This window comes from Ischnura elegans, chromosome 11, assembly GCF_921293095.1.
Source record: "Ischnura elegans chromosome 11, ioIscEleg1.1, whole genome shotgun sequence".
In the NCBI taxonomy this organism is placed as follows: domain Eukaryota; kingdom Metazoa; phylum Arthropoda; class Insecta; order Odonata; family Coenagrionidae; genus Ischnura; species Ischnura elegans.
The window spans coordinates 78,660,984-78,672,041 of record NC_060256.1 but is presented as its reverse complement, the minus strand read 5'-3'; positions in this window follow the sequence as shown (position 1 = coordinate 78,672,041).

Here is an 11,058-nt window from a genome sequence, read left to right as displayed (position 1 = left end):
GGTCAGGAGCGAAATCAAAATGACGGAAATGAGCGAGGGCGGGCAAACTGGGATTATGAAATCGAAGAGATGGTTTTAATTGCGAATTGAAGCGGGTGGGCGCCGCCTGGGTATCATCATCGCTGAAACATCGTCGCAGTAACAGGAACCAAAATTAATGTGAACATTGTTCTCTTGGACATTGTCGTGGAAATGTCTCTAATGCTAAAATTTGCCAAAACCGTAATCGCAATTAACAATATACACACCGTTTTACACTTTGAATGGACTGACCGTATTACCGCCAACGAAACAACGCCTCCCAGTGAGAAATGGGTGGTGGAATCCACGTGGAACCCACGTGGAGAATTAACGTGGATACCACGTGTTTTTGGTCGTGGAATCAACGTGGAACCCACGTGGAAATTTGGTGGAAAAATTAAAACAGCAGTTGGTGCTGTCCTAAAACCATTAAAACCTCAACCACTCTATATCTAAACCTTCTATATATGTGTCTACGAATTTTCATGTGCTCTCATGGCTGCCTTTCCACGAATTATATAAAAATAGAATGTGCGATACATTTTCACATAACTAGCGTGGTTTCAGGATGATAAATGACGCAATGTCACCAGAGAGTTAAGTTCCACAAATTAGAAATTCTGTTTAACATTTTATGATAATCACCACAAATCCACTTGAAATCAACGTGGATTCCACGTGGGTCCAACCACTCAATATCCACCACCACCAAATATCCACCTCTCAACGTGGATTCCACGTGGGTTCCACGTGGATTCCACCACCCATTTCTCACTGGGCTGCCGCTTCGCCTTTTTTCTCGCGCGAAATTTAAAATACGTGACGTTATCGCGAAGCGAAGGGACGATAAACGAATCACGGTCGTAAAATTTTCGTGACGTTATCGCGAAATGACGTTAAACGGGGTGACGTAGAACGAGGACTCACTGTAATTTCATTATGAAAGTGGACATTCTGATTTCGCTAAATATTAAAAAATAAAAATTCTGTCGTTTACTTTGCAGACTACCATTAGCAAACTTCTTGGATAAAAATTTTTACTCTGTACTACGCAATTTTCGTTAAAGTATACTTGGAGTTTATAGAATTTGATTGTGCTTCATGAAATATCCCACAAGGTATTAATCACTATAATTGGTTGGGGGTGCATGTTTTTTAAACAATGCCATAGTGTAAATTTAAAATGCCAAGGATGAAGGCCCATTCGTTGGGTGCAAAGAAAATTTTTCATGGGATTCCACAATATATGCGTAGAGCAGACTCCCGATTATCCGGCTGTGGTTTATCCAGGTTGCGTATTATCCATGCATGATTTTCACTCTCGCTCAATTTTTTCCACGATCTTTAAAAACAAATAAAATCAGATACAAAATCATCGGAATTACTGCATTAATGCTAGGACACACCGGGCTTATTATTTCCGTTAGAATTCCCTTGGTAAAACGGAAGCGATTGTGCACTAGCTGCATTCACGGGAGCACCGTGTTCCTATTTTCCAAGCCTCTAAGTGTACGACTGCGCTCCGTCATCACTGATACACGTCCTGCAGCAGTTGCAACCCGGGCAACTTGTGCGAGACGCGACTATGTGGTGTGGTGTCTGATAGTGTAGTTTCCAGCATCGAGCAGTGGTTTTCGAAACTAGGCCTTACATGGAGCATACAAGTACAACCATGTTATCGCCGCTAAAAAGATCATGAACTGGCGAAGAAAGCTCTCATTGAGTCCAGGAAGCACTCTAGAATAACAGAATGACTGCATAGATAATAATAAATTATTTGTTATACGGAAATTATGAACATTGTAAGACATTAAAGTGGAAGTTTGGGTTATCAGTGCTTTCCGATTATTCGTGTTGTCTCTCCCAATCATTAGCCCGGATAATCGGGAGTGTACTGTACTTCAATTTTAAAGCATTGAAATGCTTTGTAATAAAATAATGACATACTTTGTAATTAGAGGTCCTACTGAGCAATACATATGTTGATTGACGTTTGATAGCACCTATTGTGAAGTTTGTTTTTTCAATTTTTTTTTCTTAATGTGTATTCAGTCTGTAATTGAAATCTCCTGCTTTAACATGTTGCATACGGATGGCCAGAATTCTCATCATTTTTTTCCCGAACGTTCCGGATGGATGACGAAGATTCTCGTCATTTAGGCGCGTCAACCTAAACAATTTTAAAGCGTACAATACGTATTCGTTATTGCACTTTCTGTTGTTGTTCGTTATTCATAATGAATTGATGCATCATAACGTTTGATTGGGTAAAGTTATATTCTAAACATTAGCTTTTTAACCATGTTTAAACCAAAGGCATTACGCCCTAATAGGCTCATATTTCCAATCTCAACACCTCCACCCAGAATCGGCGTTCTTAGGAATTTAAATACCCCCGGTACACAACATGTTAAGTTCCCGTATTTCCTTCTAGAAAGAATAATTGTTATGGGCGGGAAAAAATCAACATTAAACATACATGCCTTTGAAAGATGAATGTTGCATTTGGCGAAGAACCGTGAAGAAATTTAACATATTGAAAGGTATGAAATATGTTTAAACGTATGTTTTAAACTTGAAACACAAGGACAGTATTGCATCATTTAATTATGATTTCCAATTATATCTTCATTATAATTGTGGAATAGGTTACTGACATATTGATGAATATTTGTCCATTAATAGAGGGTAATCAGTATGCTAAGAATCCGATATTTCTTTATAAAATGACGTATTCCAAATATAAACATGAAAACTAAGTGGCCTTCTCTTCTCTTCATTAACTTCTTCTCTTCAAAAACTCTTCATTAATTTATATACGACTAATTATGGGAAATTCCTATTGGAAAATACACACTTCCAAGTGGCAATTGAATTTCTGGAACAGAGTTAACCTCATAGAAACACCAGAGCGGAGCAGCATTATAGCATATTCGCTCCCCTTCGGGGAGCTCAGAAATCCTACTCCACCTGAGTACTGCACTCTGAATTTGCTTAGACTTGCTCCGCTCCACTCTGGTTGGAGCAGAGTGGAGCTCCTCGGGGCAGTGGCTCAGTTTAGGGTCTTTAAGGGTTATCTTGAGCGAAATAACTACGCCCTATGTAACTGGAACAATGTATCCCTTTATTGAGGCACAAATACATACAAGTGTGTCGCGCACAGAAATAGGCGAATCGCGATGGCCACGAATTCAGTCACAGGTTCGCACTGCAGCTGGCAGGTCTAACTGGCGTGGGCTCCAGGACGCTACTCTCGGATCAGGGTGCCAAATCCCTAGGGTCCCGTTACCCTGCCGGTGCCAAGGGTCCTCTGCCTTTCTCCCTCCAGGCGTTGCTGCCTTCCGGCGGTAGCGCACACTGATTTTAATGCTACATGCAGCAAGGGGGGTTTTGGGGATAAAACCCCCCCCAGAGCCTAGAGAAATTGTTTTCTTAAAAATATTTTAGTGTGACAAATTTAGTAACTAATATTAGGGGGACGGATGACTCACAAATAAAACATCAAACTATTCACACACCCGTAAAACACTACATTATGAACCATTTGTCATACAAGCTTTCTGGCAGACAGCACCCACACCTCCTGCACACCCTGGTGGGTATACCATACCCCCTGGACCCTCAAGTATTAGTTGTGCCTAAAACCCCCCCTAGCCTTTATTTCTATCTGCGCCCCTGCCTCGTAGCAACAATGAAATTTCACTCCACTCTCCTGCTGCTCTAGGTCCCTGATTTAAACATTATATATTTAATGTTGAAAGGCAGGTACGATCATCACCTTACACATTAGTACTTGAAATTCTCAGATTGAAAAATAGATATTTTTTAATCGGTGTTAATCTTTTTAAAGTTAGCCTCTGCCCTCGTGAGTGAGGAGGAATTATTTCGTGGGGTGTTTCTATACTTCCAGCATTGGTACATATATGCATCTAATAAATAATTTCCACCATTTATAACAGCAACTGAAATTATCCTTGGTAAGGGCTTCTCGACAGTACTTTCCATTCACTCAATGTTACAGCAGAAGTAATGCAAATGATCTTAGTGACTTCATCTACATCTACATCTACATAATACCCCGCGAACCGCCTAAAAGGCGTGTGGCAGGGGGTGTTAGGACACCAGACGTTTACAAGAAAAAAAAATGAAGTGCTCTAACGAGATTGGGACTAGCGTTTATTAATGTCCTTTATGGTTCGGGGGAAAAACAAATTCCCATATCTATCCGTTCGGCAAAACATCTCTCTTAATTTATCGCTTCTATCGGACCTGGAGATATAGTGTGGCTCTAATATTATGTTCTCTGTGTTGCTCTTAAAGATATCCATTCTCAATTGTTCAAGCAATCTAAGCCTAGCGCGCAGCCTCCGAGTCTCCAATGGCTCCCAGCCTAATTCGCTTAACATCTGGGTAACACTGTCTGTATGCCCGTAGCAGTTTTTGACGAAACGCGCAGCCTTCCTTTGTATTTTATTAACTTCGCGGATTAAGTCTTTCTGCCCCGGATCCCATACGCTCGCTGTATATTCAAGGTGCGGTCGGACGAGAGTGAAATAGCACCTTTCTTTTACTTTCAAAGAGACTTGGGAGACTTCAAAGGGTGCTTGGCATGTCATCTTGAGAACAATACAAAGAATTTGGAAAACCCTTAGAAAACCTAATGTCACTCCAAGATTCAGCCAAAGGCAGAACATCTTCCTCTAGCTGAATCTTGGAGTGACAGACTGTCTAAGTCTAAGGAGAAAATATTTGGTTTACTATGCAAAAGAACAGGTGTGTGAGATTCTAGCGGGCAGTACGCAAGTATGAGGGGAAGACAGATTGCTATCTATGTATGTCTTCCCTAACTACTTTTGATGGATAGAATATTGTCCTCGTCAGGAAAATACACTTGATGTATCATCTGCATGCCTCTTGATTTTTTCCTTCTATTTTCAACATACCTATTATTCCTTCATTGTGCTGGGTAGAACTTCATTTTCACCAAAATTTGAGGGAGCAATACCAGATTAAAAATAAGCATAAAAGATTAAATTTAATGATATGAGAACGTTTAAGGAAAGGGATTCATTTCTTGGCATGGTGTGCTAATCAAGAAATGTGTTTTCTTTAGCAACAGTGCCTGAGTTTCCTGTGACCTCTGCAGAACTTTTTAATAGTGCATTGCTTTATTATCCAGGAATTAGGATGTAAAGCTCCGTATAATTACTGTGTTCTTCACGAAGTCAAACTGCGATGAAAGTGACGAAGGTGAGATTTAATTTATTCAAACTCAATATTTATTGAGTACTCTTGTGTGTGTAATGAACCAAAAATTCCTTTTTTATTTTAGAGATTTTCTATCTATTTTTCCTAGTAATTTGTTCCTGTGAGTAAAAATTTGCATGTATTGTATTTTCTTATTTTAAAATTTCAAAATCCTTTTTAAATTCGGATTCAAACTAATGTGGCATTAGTTTTTGTTTTGTTTCAGGAAAATATTAAATGGGATTGTGTCCTACGAGAGCCTTAATGAATTTGGTTGCACACCCCTAGTGAGTGATTTAAGTTGCGAATCCAATATGAAGGGGTGTCCAGTTTGCACCAGATAAATGGTAATTTTGTTTGGACCCTCACTACTGATGGTAGGTGCAGTGGCGCAGCGAGGGGGGGTTTTGGGGGATGAAACCCCCCCCATAGAGTTCAAGAAAATTTTTAAGTTTAATCCATTTTACTTAATTGGATTGATATTACTAATAAAATAGGGTACGCCCTATTGGAAATTTCTTATAAGAAAATTTCCTATCAGAAATTGGGCATTTTTCTTATAAGAAAATTTCTTATAAGAATTCTTCTTATAAGAAAATTTCTTATAAGAATTTTTCTATAAGAAAATTTCTTATCAGAAATTGGGCATTTTTCTTATAAGAAAATTTCTTATCAAAAGTATCAATTACAAAATGTTATTTATTAGAAATTTCCTCATGGAAATATTTATTATAATTATCATATCATCATGCTTAAAACACTTGTGCAAACTTCAATAAAAAGCTACATGAGATTTACATCCCTCCTGAGAGTACAAAGTTAGCATTATACCTAATTTTTTCCAAATGAAGGTGCCTATATCTGGTACACAGCAAACCTAATGATTTCCCATGTACCAAATGTAATGTCTATCTTTAGTGTGCATCAAGCAAGGACATTCAAGTTCTGTAAAGTCCACCTGGCTGGCCAGACAATGCGAGATACCATAGAGGTCCTTCAGGTCATGGGTTCTGCATAGGGTTAACGCCCCCCACATTTTAAAACTAAAAAACTAAAAGCAATGAAACCAACGATATCCTGGAATGATGGACTGATAATAGAATATGGCTTTGGCAATCACTACGCAATGAAATATAAAGGAATTGCAATATGGAATGATTTAACCTGGAAAATTGAAGAAGCAAATGAAATAAAATTCAAGTTCGACTTGGGATACTTCAAGAAATTATTTGGGAAGGAAAAGGAAAAATTGATAAATCGAATACATAGGAGAAATTTTTATTTAAGATACCAGAGAGAATGACCTCTACATGCAGATTTGGATAGATAATGAAAGAAATAAATAAAGTAAAATGGAATTTGATGCCATTTGGAGAAAAGGATAGGTAGAATATGGCTAACAATTAGTGCAAGATTTAGGGAAATTAATAGGAATCCCAGAAACACTGATTGAGAATAATAGTTGATGTATTTTCCATAAAATAATAATTGTGCAGATGTTATTTAGGTTTACTCATACAAATTCATTCTCTCCAGAGACGACTAAATCACTCACTTTGTCCATTGAAACACTGTTTTCATTAAAACTTCCACTTATATTAGATATGTCACAATCTGAAAAATATACAAGTCTATCTAAATTAACGATGAAAAGTTTAAAATTCCATGAAACTGTTTGTTTAAGGTGACATGATTTTAGGAATGCCAGTTTTGTAAGACTTACCAAATGAGGTCAATGCCTTATTTTTGTTAGAAGCACACGATTTATTTTATTAAACTGCTATCACAAAGACATAGTGAATGATTAACATATAAAAGCAATCCTTAGCAACCTAACAACCAAACAAGTTTTGGTTGTTAGGTTGCTAGGGAACCATGTGAACAGTATCCTGCAACGTATGCAATCGTAGTATACATCGTGGTTATTCATGGCCCATATCGAACTTCCATCGGTCAAGTAATCTGTAGACTCGAAACAGAGAGATCTTATAAGTCTACAATTTTTCATGTGCCCTCAGCTATATATACTAACAAGTCGCATTAAAGAAGCCTCCGCTTCTTGGAACCATTTATGTCAAATATCATGCTGAAAAAAAACAGGAAATTAGCAGAACATTACTTAAAAAAGTGTTATACATAATTTCAAAAAAATATTTTATGTAGAATTCCTTAAATAATTATCAATTGCCAACATAAGTTATGGTGACACGCCTGCTGGATAAAAACCTAAAAGGTATGCGACCCGCGCAGCATTATTGTAGAATTCTATAAGAAATGCAGATTTCTTATAAGAATTTTTGTAAGACTTATAGAATCCTATAAGAATTTCTATAAGACTTATAGAATCCTATAAGAAATCTGTAAGACTTATAGAATCCTATAAGAATTCTGTAAGACTTATAGAATCCTATAAGTCTTACAGAATTCTTATAAGAATTTCTGTAAGACTTATAAGAAATTTTCAATAGGGCGGATCCGTACGCGTACTCAAGTAATAAAATATCCCTCAGAAAGCCGTAAAACTCACCATTTTGAACCATTTATCTTAAAATTCAGCAATTTATTAATCTCACACCCAACGCTTATCCTGGTGGGTATTCCATACCCCACACACCCTGGTATTAGTTGCATCTAAACCCCCCCCCAAACTCAATTCCTGGCTGCGCCCCTGGGTAGGTGATCCCCCAAGGTCTCCCCCTTGGTCCCAATCCTGGATCTGCCACCGATTGTTATCTATGGAATTCAAATACGGAGGATTTAATCCACTAATGACGAATAAAACATTATTTACTCCACAACAGTTTCAATGGAGTTCCAGCAGGTGTATTAAAGTCAGCTTATAGTGCCTACGTTTTTGGCTGATCACTCACGTATTATATACCTATATTATTTGTTTTGCCTGTAGGTAATGGTATAAAGTTAGGTGGCTATACTTTGACCATATGATATTATTTCACGATCTCCATGAGCGTAAGATAATGGACCAAATGACGATATGGTGTCTTGTGAATCTGTTTCTCCTTTTAAATCATTATTCATGTGCATGAATGAAATGTGATTTGAACTTAGGTCTCCGATAAAATCGTTTCAGAGTCGAATTCCTGTTAATATTTTTGATTTTTACCTTGATTCATAGTTTTACATTATGAAAAGTAAAATACTAATAAAGCTTGAGACAAGTTTACCTAAGTTTAAGATGCCTAATGCAGTCCAATTTTATTACTATCTGATGTTGAATTATTATGATGGCCATATGCCTTGTATACTTGAGATTACTGGTGGCATCATAGTAATTACGTGTATAGTAAATGCAAAGAAAGGAATTCGAAAGGGCGCCATCACCATCTATCAAATGCAGCGCCGAACGGTGAGGCGGCATAAGTAGTGAAGCAAAGCGTGGATACGCGGCGCTGTAGTAGTTGCTTAATTCACTTCTCACTGATAAAAGCGCCAGTGTTGGAAATCACAACTATTAGGTATTACTCTGGAAATCTTAGCAGGATTTTGAATAATTTTTTCTCGTGATTGCGAATGGAATGGCGATATAGTGTACTTTATGAGGTCAACTTCGATCACTTATATTAAGTAATTAAGTTACTCAATCGGAAAAATATTACGAGCCTATGGAAATTGATTTATGGAAATTTTCGCGGAAATAAGGGTATTTGTTTTGGGGAGGTTTTTTTCTTTCCTTGGGGCCTTGGTGGTGAGCAATACCTGTCGGCGATAATGCGTATGAGGTCTGGTATAATGTGGAGTATGATGAGGACTAGTGGTTTAGATATTCATAAAATATTTCTGAACATTTTTTGTTAAGTCGGTGAAATTAAAAAAATAAATGCGTCATGACTTGGGTCCGGAGAGTATGGAATACCTCAGACAGAGAGGGGTGTTCAAACGTGAAAAATGTTTTTAAAAACCCATTTTTTAACGCATTTTGAAGCCTAAAATTTCATTTTTATTCTTAACAACGGGTAAAATTGAACAATTTTAGTCATTTAAGGAGTTTAGAAACGAAGAGGAAATAATATCATAAAAATATTAAACTAATAAAAAATATAACTTTGATAAAATTTGGGTCGTAAAAATATATCCGTGAGTGGTCATTAAAGTACTGGAAATGTCGCTGAGAAATCAGGAAATACGAGTGAATTTTGAAATTTGTAAAGTGTACTAACCTTGGATGAATTAAGGGAGTTCAAATTCGTAAAAACGTTGTATTTATTTTGAAAAGGGTAGTTAATGGCGTGTGCGTATATGAATAATCGACAAGAAGCGTTTCTAATGCATGCATCCAATACGCGAGGAAAAATCGTACTCGTTGGTAGATTCTCTTTGGCGAAGAGTTATGCATTCATGAACAAATGTATGATTCATGTGACCCTAAATTCGCCACTAACTGCGGACATTTGGATTTCCGTCCACAGACCATTACACTACACAAGTTTCTTGATGCCCTCGGAAATTTTACTGAGGTCCACGATGCGGTCCACCCAAGACGACAACGCAAGAGAATTGGGCGTCCATGAAGTAACCACAAAAGGTGAACCCCATTCCAACGCCGCGCCGCCCTTCTCGGCAAATGAATGAGTTAGCCATATTCCCTCGCGCTATACAATGCGTTACGTTAACGAAATATACTTCCAGCACTGTGTACCTCGGTCATATTGCCGAAGGAATCATGGAATTTGAAATATGTACTAGCATACTATAATGGAAATGGTTTGCGCTATATCCCGGAAAGTCCAAGGTCCGTGATTGGATACCCAATCAGAGTTTTTATGGCAATTAATGTGAATTTCACATACTTTTTATTTGAAATCGCTGAAGTAAATCGATTTGATTATTCTTGGGTATTTGATATTAAATCATTAATTATGTATTTGAATTTGATCTATGCTACATATACTTGATTAGAATCGGAGAAAAGAAGAGAGGGAGATACAATTATAATTGTAACTCCCTCTCTGCTAAATTACTTGTAATTAAGTAATTAATAGAGTAGTTTCCTTCATCAAAGAAAACGAAATACATTGATTGCGATTCCTTACCAACCATTAGTGTATCCATAATATACAAATTATTTCGTTTTAGAAATCCTAGTTTAGACGAATGGCAATAGTCAATTTTAACCTCATTTGAAAAAGGCCAGATTGGCGCCCATGCGATGCCACTCCACGTGACGTCACAGGGACCTAGTTTCTATACGAGTACATAGGAGTTTTACATTGTCTGAGATTACCAATGCATCCATGAGGCACAGAGCTCAGGGAAACATCTCTTAATAATCACCTATTAAAATTACCTAAGTTCGGAAAGTTTCCTTCGTTTGATATGGTAATAATAATTCCTATTCAAGGCAAGCGCTACCGGCTAGCATGGTACTCTGCTACCTGCTAGCAGCCTGCATTGTATCAGCGCTCAAGCCTTGCCCCAAGGTCACCTCACACGCCGACAGCTGGAACCAGAACGACGTCACACGGACTTTTTCCGTGTATTCCTACTTAGCCGTCGCGTTTTCGCGCGCTTGAAATTTTTCACATTTCGTTTAATCGCGTAAAATAGATATCGTCATTTAAAAATCTAAAAGCGTGAAAGGCGTACTCCAGGGGTAATAATCTTTCGATTTAGGCAATAAAAAAATAATAGGAAACCACCCTATTGTCCACCGAAACATATCGATTACTTACTCCCTCGGGATTTTAAACTGGCCCCATCGTGCACTAGTAGTATTCAGTGCTTCAAATTTAAGTTTTTTAATATCTATCAAAAGATCTACATCTTAACAGA